Source organism: Ovis canadensis, chromosome 18 (genome assembly GCF_042477335.2).
Source record: "Ovis canadensis isolate MfBH-ARS-UI-01 breed Bighorn chromosome 18, ARS-UI_OviCan_v2, whole genome shotgun sequence".
Classification (NCBI taxonomy): domain Eukaryota; kingdom Metazoa; phylum Chordata; class Mammalia; order Artiodactyla; family Bovidae; genus Ovis; species Ovis canadensis.
In genome coordinates this window covers 32165861-32186552 of record NC_091262.1, presented here as the reverse complement: position 1 = coordinate 32186552, position 20692 = coordinate 32165861, and the positions used below count along the sequence as shown (strand labels likewise).

Genomic DNA, 20692 nt, shown 5'->3' with positions numbered 1-20692 from the left:
AATGGATCAGAAGAAGGAAAATGGGGAGAGGTGGTCAGGACACAGGAGATGGGAAAGCCAAGGATGACCAGGAAAGGGGCAAAAAGCAGAAAGTGTAGAATAGATGAGGGCAGCAAGAGAAAGGCAAAACAGAAGGTGAGCAAACACACAAAACAGGGCAAAGACCGCAGAAGGAGTGAAGAAATGGAAGGAGAGTGAGATGCATGGGGAAGGATGCGAGGAGGGAGAGGGGAGCCAGGGAGAGGGCATCAGAGGACGTCAGAGCTCTGTAAAGAACCCCTCTCATTTAGAAAGTGAATTCTTAGTCCCTACAATAGCCTCACAGGCCAGGTGCTCAGTGTCGGCTTCATCAAGCAGCAGCTGGATAGGACGGCCACGGCCAGCCGCTGGTCCCCGGCGCACTCCGAGCAGATGCATCTGTTGCTGCAGCTCACGTCACTGGACCGCTGGGGCTGCCCATCCAGCTTCCTGTTGAACTGGTGGAGTGGACAGAGCACTAGGGCAGAGGAGCACAGAGAGTACCCTCTGCTCAGACAGGACACAGGTAGGGAACAGAGCTTTTTGTCTTTGACTCGATCAAACCCCTTCACTATGAAGTTCATAGCTCGTTCCAGGAGGAAGCATATGAAGTCCACCACCACGAACAAGGGCTGGCTGATGCTGATACTGGTGGGGGCTGTTGATGACGGTGATGAAGAACCAGTTAGCATAGTTCTCTGGGCCTCCTGAGCAGGCCTGGGAAGGCTGGATTGAGCCAGACCATGCCTCCAGGCTGGATATGATGCAGAACGCTTCAGTGGCATAGAGTGCAGCTGCCACGAAGGCGAATGCAGTGGCAGTGATGACCCTGTTTTGGGTGGAGCCTGGAGGCAAGAACTTGATGTAGGTGGCGCCGAAGATGATGGACGTTGAGAGGCAGAAGATGAAGAAGTAAAAGGCGTGGGCACAGAGAAAGCTGTCCCAGGAGAAGGGGAAGCGGGACCGGAGCCCACAAAACTCCCCTATGAAGACGGTGAGGGTCACAATGAAGCAGATGCACCAGATGAACATGCACCAGTTAATTACGTCCCCCTTCAGAGTGTCCTCACTGGCCCCCAGCGAGAAGGGCACACAGGTGGAGAGCAGCTGCCCCAAGTGGAGGAGGAAGCCCACGATGGGCTTGGTGCCCCGACCTGAGGACGGGCACATGGTGAGCATGGTGGTCAGGCAGGTCACCGGCACCGGACTGTAACCTTGCTTGGTTCTCAGCCAAAGGCTTATGAACACTTAAACAGAGTTTGCTGTTCTGGTTTCAGTTTTGCTTTGCCGATTAAGCGCTGTTTCTGTCTCAGTTCTTTTTCTCTAGAAAATATATGACCACTGACCCAGTAGAACTGATGTGCTGATCTGAACAAAGTAAGGACCACACTCACCTTCTCAATCCAGCAAGGTGGCCCAGGGGTCTCCCAAAATAGAAGCACAGCGCACCCCTGGCACACAGCCTGTGGCCCCTTAGGTTTCCCTCCTCGTATAAATCCCAGCTGAGACTTGCTGTGCTGGGGGTTGATTCTTCTGGGCAGTGAAACACCCTCTTGCCGGCTTCCATAAGATAAAGCTGCTTTTCTTAAACCCAAGACTTAGCTCTCTGTATTGGCTTCTTCAGCGACAAGCAGCTGGGCCTGACTTGGGGACAATGAGCATCCAGGCAGGGGTCAGGTCCCCATGTCTCCAGCCCCTCCCTTTCTTCCTGGAGCAAGGAGCAGAGTGCCACTGGGAAGAGTGCCAGCTAGTCCCAGCGAGGATCTATAGGTCTTTTCCAGCAGCTGCCGAACCGTTAGATTCAGGAAATTGCCCTGGCCCTCCCCACGCCTTGCTCACAGTGTGCTTTCACTTTCTGTTAAGAGAAGGAAACCGGCCTCTGAAGGAGCACCGAGCTCTTGACTGAGTGAATAGAGGGGTGTGGGTCCCAGGAGCCCCCCTTCCCACCTGTTTGGGTGTGTTCTTTGCTCTTTGAAACTCTGGGGCCAGTTGGACACTGCAGAAGTGGGAAATGGCGTGTTTGTGACTCTGTACCACTCTCTTCCCAAGGAAGAATTGCTTGTTTGCTTTAAATCTGTTCTGGGGGAGCCAGTGAAGTGGGGGGAGGGGATCTACAGCCATCGCTTCTACAAGTCCACTGGCACGCGTGTTGGCAGATGGACAAAACTGGAGGTATGGCCCAGTAATCAAGAAAAAAATGGTTTTCTGCTTTCAATACAACCTGGCCCATGTATGTTTTCAGTCATGAAGAGTGTAGGTCCCTGCATGGAGCTCTAAATTATTCCAGTATTTTGCAGGTGGAGCTCTTTTTTTAAATCTGGAAGTGGGAGGGAACTCCATGCGCAGGTCTTCCTGTTACTCCATAATTAGGATTCTTCCAACAAAGGCACTAAATTACAGGCAAAAAGGAAACTAAACTATGAAAAGCCTGTCACGTTCACAGAGGAGGCTGCAGGCAAGGGAGGGAGAAGAGGGGTCAACTTCTTAGGGAACTGAATCCAGCCCCGACCTCTGTGATTCCTATGATGCCCCAGGCAGGGGCTGCCCTGCTCTGCGCCCCCTCCCCCTCCCTCGCAAATCCAGTCTCCAGAAGGAGGAGGGGTTCTAGTGTGTTGGCAGGGCACAGCCTTAGTGTCACCACTGCTTGAGGAAGAAAGGGGTTCTGAAGTAGTCTCTCCCTTTAAGACCTGACAGGTCACTCAATTTGGCCAGAGTGCATCCCTAATGGCGTGGGGTGGGGAGGCGGGGGCGGGCAGTGAGGGTGGATTTCCACTAAGACAATTCCCTGCAGGAGGTTTCAGTGCAGGAGAAAAGTCTGTGACTGTTATTGGACATATGATCTCCTTCTCAACGTAGACCTGCTAAACTGGAAAAAACCATCCTCCAAGTTGATCTACAAAAAATGGTGGAAACATTCATTGGTATTTTTTTTAACCCACCGCCCAACATGGGCTGATGCACAGACGTGGGTGATGATTGTGTTCACAGCAGAGGAGCGGCACCTCGTCCCAGACAAAGCCCGACACTCATCTCTCAGTGTTTGGCTTCTTGAGGATTGAGTAGACAAGCCTGAGCTCAGTAACACAGCCATGGGCCAAGGCGCCTCCAGAGGCTAAAAGAGACAAGGAGGGGCCCTGCCCTGGGGCATCAGAGGCAGAGCAGCCCTGCTGACACCTTGTTTCACAACGCTGGCCTCCAGAACTGTGACAGAATACGTTTCTGTGGTTTTAAGCCATCGGGTTTATGATAATTTGCCGCAGTAGCCCTAGCAGAACAAAATGAATTTCCAGAAGTGAAAAATATATTAGTCATATTTTTTTTAAGTTTCCAGAAAAGCTTGCCAACCTCCTGCTTTAGAGTATGGTGGTCACATGGATCCCAGGACCCCTTGTCTCAGTGTCTGAGACTCACAGGGGAGGGTCCACTAATCTAGAGAAGGGGGGGTCACTCCAAATGCCCACAGGAGCCAGGAAGAAGCCAGGAGGGAACGAAATAAGTAAAGGGGATGGAGAAGACTAGGGCCCCTGGAGAGGACCAGCGGCACCTGCCAGGGGTGGTGGAAAACAAGATGCCCTGTGCATGACACAGTCTTATGTTTACAAAACAGAAAAAAAGGAAGATACAGATACTCCCTACAGGCATGTGTGCATGCATGCAAACACGTGTCTAACTACAGTTTCAAAGCTTCTGACATGTGTTGAAGGCTGTACGAGAGGTTGAGAACACGGATGCTCCCTGGATGAAGGGGTGGTTTCTCCTGTGAACAGGCAGGAAGCTTGGCCATACCAAAGAGGGGGAAATGGGCACACGTGAGATGATCATAGACCTGTTTATGTAGATTATACAGGAGAATAAGAGGAATATAGAAAACTACACAAAGATATAAATGGGAAACTGTAAAAAGGCCAGAGTACATCATGAGAAACACTGGGCTGGATGAAGCACAAGCTGGAATCAAGATTGCCGGGAGAAATATCAAAAACCTCAGATATGCAGATGACACCACCCTTATGGCAGAAGGTGAAGAAGAACTAAAAAGCCTCTTGATGAAAGTGAAGGAGGAGAGTGAAAAAGTTGGCTTAAAGCTCAACATTCAGAAAACTAAGATCATGGCATCTGGTCCCATCACTTCATGGCAAATAGATGGGGAAACAGTGGAAACAGTGTCAGACTTTATTTTGGGGGGCTCCAAAATCACTGCAGATGGTGATTGCAGCCATGAAATTAAAAGGCACTTACTCCTTGGAAGGAGGGTTATGAGCAACCTAGATAGCATATTCAAAAGCAGAGACATTACTTTGCCAACAAAGGTCCATCTAGTCAAGGCTATGGTTTTTCCAGTAGTCATGTATGGATGTGAGAGTTGGACTGTGAAGAAGGCTGAGCGCCAAAGAATTGATGCTTTTGAACTGTGGTGTTGGAGAAGACACTTGAGAGTCCCTTGGACTGCAAGGAAATCCAACCAGTCCATTCTAAAGGAGATCAGTCCTGGGTGTTCTTTGGAAGGAATGATGCTAAAGCTGAAACTCCAATAGTTTGGCCACCTCATGCGAAGAGTTGACTCATTGGAAAAGACTCTGATGCTGGGAGGGTTGGGGGCAGGAGGAGAAGGGGATGACAGAGGATGAGATGGTTGGATGGCATCACCGACTAGATGGACGTGAGTTTGAGTGAATTCCAGGAGTTGGTGATGGACAGGGAGGCCTGGCGTGCTGCGATTCATGGGGTCGCAAAGAGTCGGACACCACTGAGTGACTGAACTGGACTGAACTGAACTGAACTGAAAGAGGCTGTAGCTGCTGCTCACCTCCAGCTACTCCCCCCACCCCAAGGGCACACAGCCTGGTGACACCAGGTCTCCTGAGGTTTCTAAAGGAGCAGGAAATCTGGATTTTCTTGTGAAATTAAACCACTGCAGCTTCCAAACCCTTCGGGAAGAAACAACACTGATTCTACACCATGTCTTCCAGAAAACGCCATGAAGAAAAGCAAAACAAATCCTCGGGGCCACCTCCAGTACAAACTGGTTTGTGCCCCTAATCTGGAGCAAACCAAGCTTGCATTAGGGGGCCAGGGCCTTCTGGGTCCTCTCTGAGGGGGAGACGGAGAACCGTGAGACCATGAATTGTCTCATGTACATTCTGCTACCAAATGAAATTTTAAGAAATCGTTTTCAATTTTGAGAGACTTGAAGATTTGAGATTGTACGTAAGGATGATTCTACTTTACAACCCCAAAAGATAGTGGTATCAGCACAAGAGGCCCCAGATGTTCATGGTTTGGGGCCAGACCAGACATGGCTGTGAGATTTGGGGATAACAGTCTCCTGATAAGGCCGAGGGTGATGGGTGGTGAGAACCATTCTGGAGCGGCTGTGTTGTTACCCAAGTGTCTGAGCCATTGGTTCCAGCTCCACAGATCCTGAGCCTCAGCCGTCACAGGGCTCTGAGCCTGTTCCAGGCGGCTGACTCGATTCACCACCAGCCAGACCATCGCAACACCATGTGCACTGGGGTGACATCTGAGACAGGGGCTTCTTGGAGGTCACGTGCTGCTGTCTCTGCCTCCGCCCGCCACAGCTCTTCTCCACCTGCGTGGCCTTCTCTCTGGTGGCTGACATGGGCATCTGGACAGGGGCCCCAGGTAACTGGTCCACATCCTTCTGGTGCGTCTGCTTCGTTGTGACGCTCATCATCTCCATAGTCGACTATGTGCGCTCTGGTCCTTCTTTCCTTTCTTCTGGTGCAGCTTCTCTGTCACCTACACCTGTTGCACCACCCTCCTCTGTCTCTCGGCCCCCATCACCTACTCTGTCGCCTTTGTGCAGGTCCTGCCTGATGGTCCTTACCGGGACCGGGCCGTCACTGCCTCTAGGTTCTTCTCTGTCACATCTGTGCTGTGTGCCATGTAAGTAGCCTGCACATGGACCACCTACGGGTTCAAAGAGACCTCCTGCTATGCGCTCACCATGCCAGGCCTGCTGAAGGTGCTGGAGACCTTTATGGCTGGTTTCATCTTCGCCTTCATCAGCAACACCTCCCTGTAACTGCACCAGCCGGTCCTGGAGTGGAGTATGGCCGTGTACTCCATCTGCCTCATCCCAGCAGCCTGGCCATCCTGCTAAACTTGGGCGAATGGGAATGCAGGCTGCCCGGGCCCTTCCCCCTCTTCCAGCTTGTGCTCAGCCTGCTCTCTGTCCTGCTCTATGTCAGCGCTCTGGTCCTCTGGCCGCTCTACCAGTTCAATGAGGAGCTTGGCAGACAGCCCCAGCAGTCCAGTGATATGGGCTGCATCAATGGGCTCAACTACGACATGTGCTTCTGGGACCAGCGACTGGCTGTGGCCATCCCAACAGCCGTCAACCTGCTGGTTTACGTGGCTGACCTGGTGTACTGGACCTGCTAGGTTTCTGTAGGGACTGAGGTCCAGTCCAGTGTTCCTGACCCCCCTGCTCACAGGAGGTATCCTCACCGAGCTCTGACATCCTCTGATGGCCTCTTCCTGGCTCTCCTCTCTCCCTCCTCGCATGCTTCACTCATCTCACTCTGCTTTCTATTTCCTTCCCTCCTCCTGCTCTGTTCTTATCTTGTGTGGTTGCCCACATTCTGTTTTGCTTCTTTCTCTTGCTTCTCTCATTTCTTCTACATTTTTCTACCTTTTGCCCCTTTCCCGGTCATCCTTGCTTTTCTCATTTCCTGTGTCCTGACCACCTCTCCCCATTTACCTTCTCCTGATCAGAGCAGTCTGGCATAAATCAAGCTCCCACTCAAGATAAAATTCAAAAGTAAGATAGAAAAGATTGAAAATAACCCAGGTGTTCATCTTTAGGATGTGGATTAATAAATAATGATATAGTGCAAGAGGGATACTCTGCAACAGTGACAGGGAAATATCTCCAGGAGACATGAAATAAAGATAGCTAAGACATAAGTCAACATGGAGCATACTATATTTTATATAATAAAAATGAGGGGAAATAATATTAAATACAGCTGTATGTGCTTGACTTGCATCAAGAAGCACAGGAAGGACTCCCCTGAGTGCACTGGAATAGTTACCTGGTCCGGGTTGGGGAGGGAAACTGAGGAGAGAGTGGATGGAGCCACAGGTAGAAGTGAGGTTCCTCAGAATATGGCTTTTTCAGAATATTTTTATTTGGAACCATGTAAAGATTCCCTTCTTAAAAAAATAAAATTTATTTTTGAAAAATATACCAACTGGAGAAGAAGGGTCAGGGGAGGGATAGTTGGCAGATGGTCTCCATGCTCCCTGCAGCCTTGATGGATAGGCTGCAGGAGGAGCTGAGAGACGCCTGCACAGGCCTGTCTCCAAAGCAGGCAGAAGGGAGGCACCTTGGTCCAGGGGTCTGGGGAGGGGGAGCTGTGGTCCCCAATCCCCCTTGCTGAGTGGCTAGGGGCTCCCCAAGCCCTTCAGCACACACAGGTGATGTAAAAGACCTCCCGTTGCCCAAGCCTCAAGCCCTTCTCTTGCTCCCTGCCTGGCCTGGGCTCCCTGTCTCCTGGGGCAGCGGCCAGAGGCTCCCTTCTCGAAGGCCTGCCAGAGCCTCCCCCAGGCAGGGTGACTCCAGATGACGTCCTCCAGACTGTGTCCTGAGCCGCATCCAGAACACATCCCGGGGCACAGATGTTCCCATTCTCTGCCCAGTTTCTTGGAAAAATCACAAAATCAACCTTCCATAGTCCACCTTTGAGTGGAGAGAAAAGGGACTCGGCACTCGGGTGGCCTCAGGCACCTACTCGGGAGCCAGGCATCGACTGCCAATCCACGTGGACCCTTGTCTGTGTGGCTGTTCTGTGGAAAAGTCTCTAGGAAGACTGATGGGCCGAGGAGATTCAGGCCAGGCTCCAATCAGGCCCTCCCTAGGGTCTGGACCCTCTCTGTCATGTTCTGGCTAACTTGCCAACAGGAAGTGGTCTGGCTGGGATGGGAACTCAGCCACAGGACCTCTGGGTGGGGCACTAGAGCCAGACCAGGACACATGGGAGCCAGGAGATGAATCCTGGACCCAAGAGAAGAGGGAAGGGGCTCAGCACTTACTGTGGCTCTGTTCCCTGCTGGGGCTTCCTTGGCGGCTCAGATGGTAAAGAATCTGCCTGCAGTGCGGGAGACTCATGTTTTATCCCTGGGTTGGGAAGGTCTTCTGGAGAAGGAAATGGCTGCCCACTCTAGTATTCTTGCCTGGACAACTCCATGGACAGAAGGAGCCTGGGGGGGCTACAGTCTGTGGGGTCGCAAAGAGTCAAACACGACGGAGCGATTAACACGTTTTTCTTTTTCTGCTTATGACTTGCTGAGCTTTGCAGGGAGACAGACCTATATTCACATCTGGGCTCTGACAGGAAGTAACTGTGTGAACTTGAGCAAAAAACATAACACAGTCTCTGAGCCTCAGAATCGTCTGTACAGTGGGGATGACATTAATAATAGCCCTGAAGATGAATGAAATGGAGGTGATGTCACCGAGTCAGTCTGTTGGCACTGAAAAGCATATTGGCCACTCTGTCCCTTTGGGTCTAAGGTACAAATCAAATCCAAGCAGATTTTAAGGTCCTAAACCCACATGACTGGGTTCAAATCTCAGCTCTGACACCTAAACATCTCTAATCATGATCGGTTGACCTCTCTGTGCCTGTGAAAATGGGGACTGAGAACATATTTCAAGGGCTGCTGACAGGAACAAATGAATCAGCAGCAGAGCCCGACTTGCAGTGAGCACGACACATACGACCTCTTGTAACTGTTGTGTCCACAGCAGCCCCGCTGCAGCCCAAGTCCTCAGGGCCCCTTTCTCAGCCGACAGAACCTCTGAGCTGTCATCCGAGGTCTCTTCTGGAGCCAGGCTGGGCTGGTGAGGGTTTGCCCAGTTGGTCTTTTCTGGGTCTGCTTCTGACCAGGGATGCAGAAGTGGTGGGGGTAGGGGAGCTTGGCTCAAGCCCATCTCCTCACCCCCAACTCCAACCAGCATCTGTTTCCATAAATCCCTCCAGTGCTCTGCCCATCAGCCCGACCACCGCCCCCAGGCACACTCCCACTGCTAGTGGGGACCACTGCTTATGCAAAACCCCTAAAGAGAGCCTGCTGTGCTTTCTGCTACACCAGGCAGGAGATGCTTCCTGAACACTCTGTTCCTGGACCTTGTCAGAGGCTGGCAGGACCCCAGGACCCTCCATCATCTCTCTGACCCTATGACCCTCTCCCACAGGGTCTTGGCTCCCCAGGTTTTTATCCCCCATCACAAGAACTCAGATCCAGTTTTGTTCATGTGTCAACCACAATGTGCTTAACTATAGGCACATAAAGACTCCATTTTCTGTATCTTCAACCAAATAGGATGGCTCAGCCACCAGCCCATTAGTAGGAAGTCGTTACTTTTGTATTGAAACAAGTCTGATATGTTAAGAGTATATTATTATGGGGTATTATAGAAAGGAATGCAATATCCCACATTTGCTTTCATGGAAAACATGAGGCTTCAAAGATAAACTCTAGAATATAGATCCACAAAGTAGAGGTATCTTGTCCTTTGTTCACTGAAGTTTTTTTCCCAGTGCTGAGAAGAAGGCCTGGTACCTTGCAGGAGTTTATTGAATAAGTGTTAACACGAGCTTATGACCTCAGGCTCCTTCCTGCCTGGATCTACTGACCAGGATACATTCCATCCCTTCTGCCTTTAGGGGAAATGTTTAAGAATTAGTGATTCCTTTGTTTTCTCTTTTAATTCTCCCACCTTTCCCATGGCCTTGTATGATGAACATCGCCAGGGAGAAGAACAATTGAGAACCTGAACTTCCCCCCACCTCATATTTGAGGATGTCTCCATCCTGAAAATCTCGATGAGAAACTGGGCCTCACCTTCAATAAGAAACTCAAAGGTCAGGTAAATATTTGACCTGCCCCCATGTGAAGTCTGGACACACACCTAAGGAGCAGGTGATACGCAGACACCAGGTCAGGTCAGAATCCCTTCTGCTGGGGCCTGCAGTAGCATCCAGAGTCTGCGGCCAGGGGCCATGGTGCCTGGACAGCTGCCCTTGCCTGTGCCCCAGCTGCCCAGCACCCCCCGCCCCTGGTCTAAGCCTGCTCTCAGGCCCGGCTCGCCCTAATAATTCTCTACCAGCCTTCTAGTAGAGTCATTCTCTGCCTAAGTTGCTAGAGATGTTTTCTGCAGGAGGCAATCAAGAATCTTCACCTTTAAAAACTGGTGCTGTCTGTAAAGCAATTATCTTTTAATAAAAAATAAATAAATTTTTTAAAACTGGTGCTATTATCCCCATTTTCTGGATGAGGAAACTGAGGCTCAGAGTGACATTGACTGAACACAGGACTACTATGTTCCAGGCTGAGTTCTGGTCTCCGTTCAGGGTTTGGGTGTGTGTAGACATGTAGCAGGGAAGGCCCTCAGATGACCAAGAGGAACTGGAAGTCATTCTCAGTGACTGGAGGGAGGGAGGGAGGCGATGAAGCTGGAGAGGTAGAAAGGGGTGAGAACCTACAGGGTTTTGGAGGTGACATTGTGCAACTTGAAGTAGCAAAGAAAAACCGGCAAAGGTAACTTAGTTTGAGTTCAGCCCAAGCCGACTTTGACGGGAAGAATGGAAATAGAGGGAGCAGTGGGAAGCTTATGAGGGGAGCACAGGTGAGAGGGCTGGATGGATCTGGATCAAGATCAAGTGGATGCTCTAGGGAGGGGGAAGAGTGTGTGTGTGTGTGTGTGTGTGTGTGGTGTGGATTCACAGTATTTTGTGAAGAGCATCTGTGAAGGTGGTGCCATCTACTGAGATGGGAAAGATGAGGAAGGGTCTGTGTGTGCTGGAGCTAGGGGGCTTCAGGAGATGGGACCAGACATGGTGAGTGTGAGGTGTCCTGAGACATCCGGAGGGAGTGATCAGGAGGCAGTTGCATATGACTCAGGGTCTCTGTAGAGATCAGCTCTGGAGGCCAGAATTGGGGAGTTATCATCATACAACCAATTCACTTCACTCAGCTCCAATGAATCAGAATCTCTTGGTGAGGGGTGGGTCACATCCATAGAGTGGCCTGACCTCCAACCACCTAAAACAGCAGCTTTGCCCATCCCTACATTCCAATAACTCTCTTTTTCACCCGTTTTTCCCTTTATCATAGTATTTATCACCCATGGACATGATGTTACCCATTGGTTCTCAGATTTTCTATCTCGTGTCCTAGAGGATAAGCTCCATGATGGGCAACCTACTGCTTATCTTCTCTGCTCTCTGTCCAGTGTCTAGAAAACTGCTAGGCATACACTTGGTGCACAGGCGTATTTGTCCACTGAGTGGAGTCTTAAAGCCATCGGACTGGATGAGGACGAGAAGAAGTGAGGGTGGGTAGCTAGGCATCGGGCCTCCTTTCTCCCAATAGGAGGGAGTGTATAGTGCACCTCCCCTTTAAGTAAAAAAAAAATCTGGAGGTCACTGATTCCCAATGGGCAAGAGTCCTGAAGCAGAGATTTTGGATCCCTGGACCCCACAGATGCTCAGCCTCACACTGGCTGCCTAGAGGGCACCTTAAAGGAATTTGGGATAACTTCCACCCCCAACCAATCTCTGGAGAATCAGAAAAGGAGCTGGTGAAGAAGCCCAGGGACTTGCAGACACCTGATTGCAGTGTTGGAGAGGGGCAGCGATGTGGGCCTCCTGCCTCAGTGATCAAAACAGCAGGTCCTGCCTCTGCAGGGAGAAGAGCGTGGCCACTGCAGCCTTAACGTGATGTTAGCCTGGAATTTTTTGTTCTTTCTTTCTTTTTATATCTTCTGGTTAGGAGACCAAAACTTATTGGGTGACTTGTTCTGGAAGAGAAAATTTCTTTTGAGATTTTCTTGGGTAGGTGGTTTGGGGGTTGGGGGTGGGGTGGTTGTTGCTGCTTCCATTGTGAAAGAAATTGCATTGCTTGAGTGTGAGGTGACACGTATGTGTGTTTCTGTGTACCTGTTGCTTTCTGCTACTGCTTCCTGATTTTCTGGAATCAGGTAAAATAAGTAGATAATTAAAAATTGTATTCTACATCTTTTTGTTCCCATCAGTCCCTGCTGTCAATCATCAGGAAACGCCTTGTTGATGGAGGTCTTCTCCATCAACTGTGTGTGCTGAAGGGCGGGGGAGGCCCTGGTCACCAAGTAGGTGGGTTTGGGGGCCCCAGCTTCCCATCCCCAGACCTCTGGACCCAAGGCATCTCCCTTCGCTCTGCCTTTGGAGACAGGCCTGTGTGGGCATCTCTCAGCTCCTCCCCCAGCCTGTCTGCTTTGGAGTCAGAGCAGATGTGATTGAATCCAGTCACGGACCCCAGATCTGCCTCTCTCTTCACTCTGGGCTTCTGTTTCATCTTCCCCTGCTTATGGTCAGCTCTCTATATGCCCAGCAGAAAGGAATTTGCTTTTCTTAAAGGAAACACGAGTTTCCTAAACAGGGCAAGAGCATTCGGGCTGCTGAGCTGGACTCTGAAGAAGTGGAAAGTCCAGAACGTGACGGAACAAGGGAGTCTGGGAGACCTCAGACTGTGGGGGCGCCTGGATGTAGTTTCTCGTTTTGACAGGAATCACTGGAGAGTTGGACCCCTGGGAAGTGACTGAGGAAACTCAGGTTGTGAGAGAGAAACATGGTCCCCACCAAGCAGAGGTCGTGGGGAAGGAGGGTCTGTGTAATCAGGAAGGATGTGACCAATAAACAGGACCCAGCAGCCAAGAGGGAACAAGCAGAGAGGGTGGCCAGAGGGGAGGGAGCCGGCTGCCATCTCCACCTCTGAGTCTCCAGGACTGACAAGTCCAGGCGCCCCGGGAGAGGGGGACTGGGAGGGCCAGGGGTCGCTGGCACCCCTCCCCCATTTAGCAAATGAGGAAACTGACTCAGCAGCAGTGAGTGCTGAGCGTCCCCCCTCCTCAGGGGGATGGGACAGGTTTGGGCAGAACAAGGGTGGACGGGGCAGAATCCCAGCCTGGAGGATGCTGCTGCCACACTTGTCACAAGCAGCGTGGGGCTGTGGACAGACAGCCTGGGGACTAGGACACTTGGGTCCTGACTCTGACTCTGCCACACACAGGTGACTCTGGACAGGTGCTCCCATCCCTGGGGTCCAGCTGCTCCTCCTCTACGACGAGAAGACTAAGGGGATCTCACTCAGTTGTGTCTGACTCTTTGTGACCACATGGACTGCAGCCCACCCTGCTCATCTGTCATGGGATTTCCCAGGCAAGACTACTGGGTTGGGTTGCCATTCCCTTCTCCAGGGAATCTTCCCAAGATCAAACCTGGGTCTCCTGCATTGCAGGAGGATTCTTTACCATCTGAGCATCAGGGAAGCCCCTGTGATGAGAAGCTTGAACTAAATACAGGATGATTACACTTTCTTTTGACTGCCACAGTGAGGGGACTGGACCGGCCTTGGAACTGTGACAAATGGCCCTTAACCTCTCAGTTCAGCTCAGTTCAGTCACTCAGTAAAGTCCGATTCTCTGTGACCCCATGGACTGCAGGACACCAGGCTTCCCTGTCCATCACCAACTCGCAGCTGCTGCTGCTAAGTCACTTCAGTCGTGTCGGACTCTGTGCAGCTCCATAGACGGCAGCCAACCAGGCTCCCCTCTCCCTGGGATTCTCCAGGCAAGAACACTGGAGTGGGTTGCCATTTCCTTCTCCAATGCATGAAAGTGAAAGAGAAGTTGCTGAGTCGTGTCTGACTCTAATGACCCCATGGACTGCAGCCTACCAGGCTCCTCCGTTCATGGGATTTTCCAGGCAAGAGTACTGGAGTGGGGTGCCATTGCCTTCTCTGACCAACTCGCGGAGCTTGTTCAAACTCACATCCATTGAGTCGGTGATGCCATCCAACCATCTCATCCTCTGTCATCCCCTTCTCCTCACACCTTCAATCTTTCCCAGCATCGGGGTGTTTTCCAATGAGTCAGGTATTGGAGCTTCAGCTTCAGCATCAGTCCTTCCAAAGAACACTAAGGACTGATCTCCTTTAGGATGGACTGGTTGGATCCTTGCTGTCCAAGGACTCTCCAGAGTCTTCTCCAACACCACAGTTCAAAAGCATCAATTCTTCAGCGCTCAGCTTTCATTATATTCCTACTCTCACATCCATACACGACTACTGGAAAAACCATATCTTTGACTAGATGGACCTTTGTCGACAAGGAATGTCTCTGCTTTTTAATATTCTGTCTAGGTTGGTCATAGCTTTTCTTGCAAGAAGCAAACGTCTTTTAATTTCTTGGCTGCAGTCACCATCTGCAGTAATTTTGGAGCCCCAGAAAATAAAGTCTCTCCTTGTTTCCTTTGTTTCCCCATCTATTTGCCATGAGGGAATGGGACCAGTTGCCATGATCTCAGGTTTCTGAATGTTGAGTTTAAGCCAACTTTTTCACTGTCCTCTTTCACTTTCATCAAGAGGCTCTTAGGATCTTCTTCACTTTTGGCCATAAGGGTGTTGTCATCTGCATACCTGAGCTAATTGATATTTCTCCCCGCAATCTTGATTCCAGCTTGTGCTTCATCCAGCGCAGCAGTTTGCATGATCTACTCTGCATTAAAGTTAAATTAGCCCAGTGACAGTATACAACCTTGTTGTACTTCTTTCCCGATTTTGAAATCTTTTCCCAATTTCTCAACAGGAGGAATAGAGCAGCCATCCCATGAACCGTGAGGCTTGGTCAGCGAGTCCCTCATGTGAGCCCACCCTGGGCAATTCTTTTATTGAAGCGCAGAGACATTTCCAGAGAAGGCGATGGCACCCTACTCCAGTACTCTTGCCTGGAAAATCCCATGGATGGAGGAGCCTGGAAGGCTGCAGTCCGTGGGGTCCCGAAGAGTTGGACACGACTGCGCGACTTCACTTTCACTTTTCACTTTCATGCATTGGAGAAGGAAATGTCAACCCACTCCAGTGTTCTTGCCTGGAGAATCCCAGGGAGGGGGGAGCTTCGTAGGCTGCCATTTATGGAGTCGCACAGAGTCGGACACGACTGAAGCGACTTAGCAGCAGTAGCAGCAGAGACATTTCCATCCTCCTGGGAAGTGAGGTCCCAGGGTTGTGTTCAATTTGATTTAGAAAAATATAAGAATATGAGGTTCTTGCACTGAGACTTGAAGAGGCCAATGCATACTTGCTTTTGTGGATAAAAAATTAGCCAATAGTCAGACAACCGAAGAAAGAATTGGAAATTTTATTGGAACCAACCTGAGAAGTTTAACTGGGGAGACAGTCTCTCAAGAAGCTCCAAGGGCTGTTTTGAGGAGATCAGGGTTGGAGGTCAGTGTTTATGTGATTTGGGGAAGGACATGAAACCAGCCCACGTCCTGGTAGGAGGTTACTTCACTCAGGAAGAACAGATATCATGTTTAATGCTATTGACTATGCCAAAGCCTTTGGCTGTGTGGATCACAAGAAACTGTGGAAAATTCTGAAAGAGATGGGAATACCAGACCACCTGACCTGCCTCTTGAGAAATCTGTATGCAGGTCAGGAAGCAATAGTTAGAACTGGACATGGAACAACAGACTGGTTCTAAATAGGAAAAGGAGTACGCCAAGGCTGTATATTGTCACCCTGCTTATTTAACTTCTATGCAGAGTACATCATGAGAAACGCTGGACTGGAAGAAGCACAAGCTGGAATCAAGATTAATGGGAGAAATATCAATAACCTCAGATATGCAGATGACACCACTCTTATGGCAGAACGTGAAGAGGAACTAAAAAGCCTCTTGATGAAAGTGAAAGAGGAGACTGAAAAAGTTGGCTTAAAGCTCAACATTCATAAAACGAAGATCATGGTATCCGGTCCCATCACTCCATGGGAAATAGATGGGGAAACAGTGGAAACAGTGTCAGACTTTATTTTCGGGGGCTCCAAAATCACTGCAGATGGTGATTGCAGCCATGAAATTAAAAGACGCTTACTCTTTGGAAGAAAAGTTATGACCAACCTAGATAGTATATTCAAAAGCAGAGACATTACTTTGCCGACTAAGGTCCGTCTAGTCAAGGCTATGGTTTTTCCAGTAGTCATGTATGGATGTGAGAGTTGGACTGTGAAGAAAGCTGAGCGCCAAAGAATTGATGCTTTTGAACTGTGGTGTTGGGGAAGACTCCTGAGAGTCCCTTGGACTGCAAGGAGATCCAACCAGTCCATTCTGAAGGAGATCAGCCCTGAGATTTCTTTTTTTTCTTTTTTTTTTTTTTAGATAGAGAATTTTAATTAAATTGGCATAGTTTATAAAACCAAACAGATAAAGTGGACTTTGTCAGTGTATTTTCAATCCTTGCCTTAACAGGCTAATGAACACAACTTGAAACACGTGTGAATCCTCCTCTGTTCTATGAGACAGTGAAGGGACCTTTTCAGTATTTAAATATATTAATATAACCAGTTATAGAAATCTAAATATAAAACAAATCTCTTATAGGTTTTGAGAAGGAATGCACCATCTCCCTAAAAAGTTTTATATTCCTTATTCAAGTTCAATCATCTGTTTAGAATGGGAAAAGTGATAGTACTTGTTGAACCGGAATTACTATCAAAATTAAAAAAGCTGACCATATTTGTTTAGCCACAGACCAATCTTATTTAAATCAGGACTGTCCAACAGAATTATTCCATCAGCCATTCATGATCTGAATTCTAGTGTATGAGGATCAATTTAAATATGGTACACATAAAAAGTCATGAGACACTTCTGTTTCATAATAAATAAGGCAGTGGCCAACTATTACTCATTGGTAGCTTTTTTGAGATAAGCTATCAAGTCCTCCCTCTCTCCCTTCTTCTTAATGCCAGCAAAGATCATCTTGGTTCCAGGGATGTACTTCTTGGGATTCTCCAAGTACTCCATCAGCGTCTCCTCTCCCCAGGTGATACCTTTGTTTTTGTTGGCATCTGTGTAAGAAAACCCAGCAGCCTGACCTATCTTTCGTCCAAACAGACCATGGAGGTTTGGCCCAGTCTTGTGCTTCCCTCCCTTTTCCACAGTATGGCACTGGGCACACTTCTGAACAAAAATCTTCTTGCCCTTCTCAACATCACCCATTTTTAAATCGTTCTTTTTCTGTGCGCGACAGAGAAGTTCCCGCTCACAAGCCGAACGTCCCGCTTTCTCAGCCCTGAGATTTCTTTGGAAGGAATGATGCGAAAGCTGAAGCTCCAGTACTTTGGCCACCTCATGCGAAGAGTTGACTCATGGGAAAACACCCTGATGCTGGGAGGGATTGGGGGCAGGAGAAGAAGGAGACAACCAAGGATGACATGGCTGGATGGACTCGATGGACGTGAGTCTGAGTGAACAGGGAGGCCTGGCGTGCTGCGCTTCAAGGGCTCACGAAGAGTCAGACACGACTGAGCGACTGAACTGAACTGAATTGAACCAATATTTAACAAATCAGTTCTAACTGCAAAAGAGTGGAGGAATTTAGAGACCCATTCAGGGGGTACACTGTTCTTTAGACTAGAAAACATACATGGGTTAGGATGTATGAAAATTTAAAACTCATTTTTCTTCTTGGTTACAGAGTCATACTCTAGTTTTGCCAATCGGCCAACATGCGTCCCAGTGGACTTCTAGAAGGGGTAGATATGGCCCCCTCGCTTCACTTTGCTTGCTCCCCTAGAACATATTTCAAATAAACAAATTCTTCTCCAAGAAGAGGCACACACAGAGTCATCAACAAGCCATGTCCTGTGGTGTCCAGACTGACCACAAAGTTGCAAAGGGCAAATGATTTGCCCAAACAGGAGGGAATGGGGGGCTTCCAGGGCGCACACCCTCCACTCACTCAGTCAAGAGCTCAGCTGCTCCTTCAGAGGCCAGTTTTCAGTCTCTCAACAGAAAGTGAAAGCAGGCTGTGAGCGAGCAGTGGGGAGGGACAGAAGAAATCCTGGAAACTAACAAAGTAAGCAGCTGCTGGCTCAACCCTGTAGATCCTTCCCGGCCTTCCCAGCTGCACTCCTCTCCTCGTCACAGAGGGAGCTGGAAGGGCTGGAGCCCCAGGGACCTGACTCCTGCCTGGATGCCCAACACTGTCCCCCAGCTCAGGCTCAGGCTGCTCTTCGCTGAAGAAGCCAATACAGAGAGACAAGCACTGGGTAGAAGAAAAGTCGCTTTACGTTAAGGAAGCCAGCCATCACTGTGCAAGAGAACCAGCGCCCAGCACTGCAAGGCTCAGCCCACATTTATACAAGGATGAGGGCAGGAAACGGATGTGGGCTACTTGCTGAGGGTATTGGAGACTTGACAGTAAATACCAGGCGCCTTGCTGGGGACTGAGAACATGCGTGTGGTCCTTACTTTGTTAAGATCAGTGCATCTGTTCCAAAGATCAGTGGTTGTATCCTTCTGAAAAATTAAGGACAGAGGGAGAGCTGAACCGGCCCAGTGAAAGAGGAAACAGAACATCCAACCCCGGAGCCGCATTTACCTATTCACAAGACTTTGGGTGGAAAGCAAGCAAGGTTACATACAACACTGCAGCCCGTGACCTGCCTGACCATCAGGAGCGCTATGAGCTTGTCCTCAGGCTGGAGCCTCTTCCTCCGCGTGGGGCAGCTGCTCTCCACCCTCGTGCCCATCTGGCTGACCAGTAAGGACACTCTGAAGGTGGGTGTAATCAACTGGTGCCTGTTCAACTGGTCCATCTGCTTCAGCCTGACCCTTCTCGGCTTCATACTGGAGTTGGGCAGTCTCTCCAAACCGCGGTTGCCTAACATCCAGCGCCTCCTCCACTTGTATGATATGTTCCAGTACCACTTCCGCTTGTTTTGGGATGGCGTTCTCTACGCCTTTGGCTCTTACTTTGCCGTCATCTGCCTCTCAGCTGCCGTCATCTTCGGCTCCACCTGCATCCAGTTCTTTGATCCAGGCCCCACCCAAAACCACGCCATCACCAGCACTGCCTTCTCCTGCGTGGCTGCTCTGCTTTATGCCATCGAAGTGGCCTGGGTCTGTCACCGATCCGGTAGAATGTCCTGCTTTCGGCCAGCATTCCCAGGTGTGCTCAGGAGGCTGGAGAACTATGCGGCCAACATCATCTTCGCCTTCATCTGCAACACTGACCTGTATCTGCACCAGCCGGCCCTGGTGTGGTGTGTGGCCGTGTACTCCACCTGCTTCGTCCTGGGGGTCATGAACTTCCTTATGAATGGGTGTGACTGTGACAACGACAAAAAGCTTCCCCTCCGCTTCCCCCATTTGCTGTGGGTGCAGACTGTGCTCCCTGTCTTCCTCTATGTCACGGCAGCAGTCCTCTGGCCCCTCTACCAGTTCCACGAGAAGCTGGGGGGGCAGCCCCAGCGGTCCAGCGATATGACCTGCACTGATCAACTCAACATCTTTGTCTGCATCTGGGACCAACGACTGGCTGTGGCCATCCTGACAGGCATCAACCTGCTGGTTTACACGGCTGACATGGTGTATCTAGTCCGAGAAGCTTTTGTAGGTGGCTCAGACCGTAGAGAATCTGCCTGCAACGCGGCAGACTTGAGTTCGCTCCCTTAGGCATGAAGATCCCTGTGAGAAGGAAATGGCAACCACTCCAGCTTTTCGCCTAGGAAATCCAGCGGACAAAGGCATCTAGCTGGCTTCAGTCCGTGGGCTCGCAAACAGTCAGGCACAACTGAGCGACTCACACCTTCACTTTTACACAGGCTAGCCCGGGGACACTTAGTTCTCTTCACTGCAGTTTCCCCACCAATTTCTGACATCCCCTAACATCCTCTTCCTGGCTTCCTCTCTCCTCTCACATCCTTCCCCATTCATCTCACTCTCTTTTCTCTTTCCTTCCCCTCCCAGCCCTGCCAGTGCCCCTGGACTTGTCGGTCTTGGAGCTTCAGACGTGGAGATGGCAGCCGGCTCCCTCCCCTCTGTCCACCCTCTCTGCTTGTTTCCTTTTGGCTGCTGGGTCCTATTAGGCACACCCTCCTGATTATGAAACAGACTGGGACCTGAGACCCTTTGCTGCAACGCTTGCACATGGACACATGTCTCCTCCAGAAACAAAATGCAAAGAAATTGCATGGGCCCCAAAAATAATTTTGTGCTTGTGTAGTTGGGGCCAACTCCAGACAAAGATACAAAGAGACCAAAAAATTAAAAAAAAAAAAAAAACAAAACCCAACTGCCACTTGTAAAGAGCCTGGAGCAAAAAGAAGGACTTGGGAGAAAAGCAGGGTATTGAGCATTCCCCCCCACCCCGCACACACCGCCACCCAAGGGGTGAGCAAATCACCTCCGCCACCCCTCCATCCTGACCCCTGGACATACCTCCTACCCTCACCGTGTATAAGCAGCACGCTTTCCACACCTCTGCCTCATGGAGTGAGCAAGGGAATCTGTTACTTGTTCTCACTTCCCCCTGTTTCTACAGGGGCCCCAGTAAAGTCTTGCCTGAATTTCTTGTCTGGCTTCTAGTCAGTCTCCATTGACTGAGGGGGCCAAGAACCCTGGTTGGTATATATTTTGTGGCCCCCAACGTGGGGCATTTGCCCCTTCCAGGGAGAAGATGTGGCACCTCGTAGACCACCGAAAGCAGCTTCCTTATGGGTGACAAGTGGCCATCTGACCCTCCTGTTTCAATGTCACCGAGTTTGGTAAGTCTGTCTCTGGCCCTGGCGGCCCTGAGTCCCCTCATTCAGGCAACTCTCT

The 20692-nt window shown here is 50.1% G+C and overlaps 2 pseudogenes; one reads left to right on the top strand and one right to left on the bottom strand.

Moving 5' to 3' along the window:
- Window positions 1–1195: 1195 nt before the first annotated feature.
- On the top strand, window positions 1196–7223 carry LOC138423717 (myeloid-associated differentiation marker-like; annotated as a pseudogene).
- Window positions 7224–15207: 7984 nt separating this feature from the next.
- On the bottom strand, window positions 15208–19156 carry LOC138423883 (cytochrome c pseudogene; annotated as a pseudogene).
- Window positions 19157–20692: the final 1536 nt, after the last annotated feature.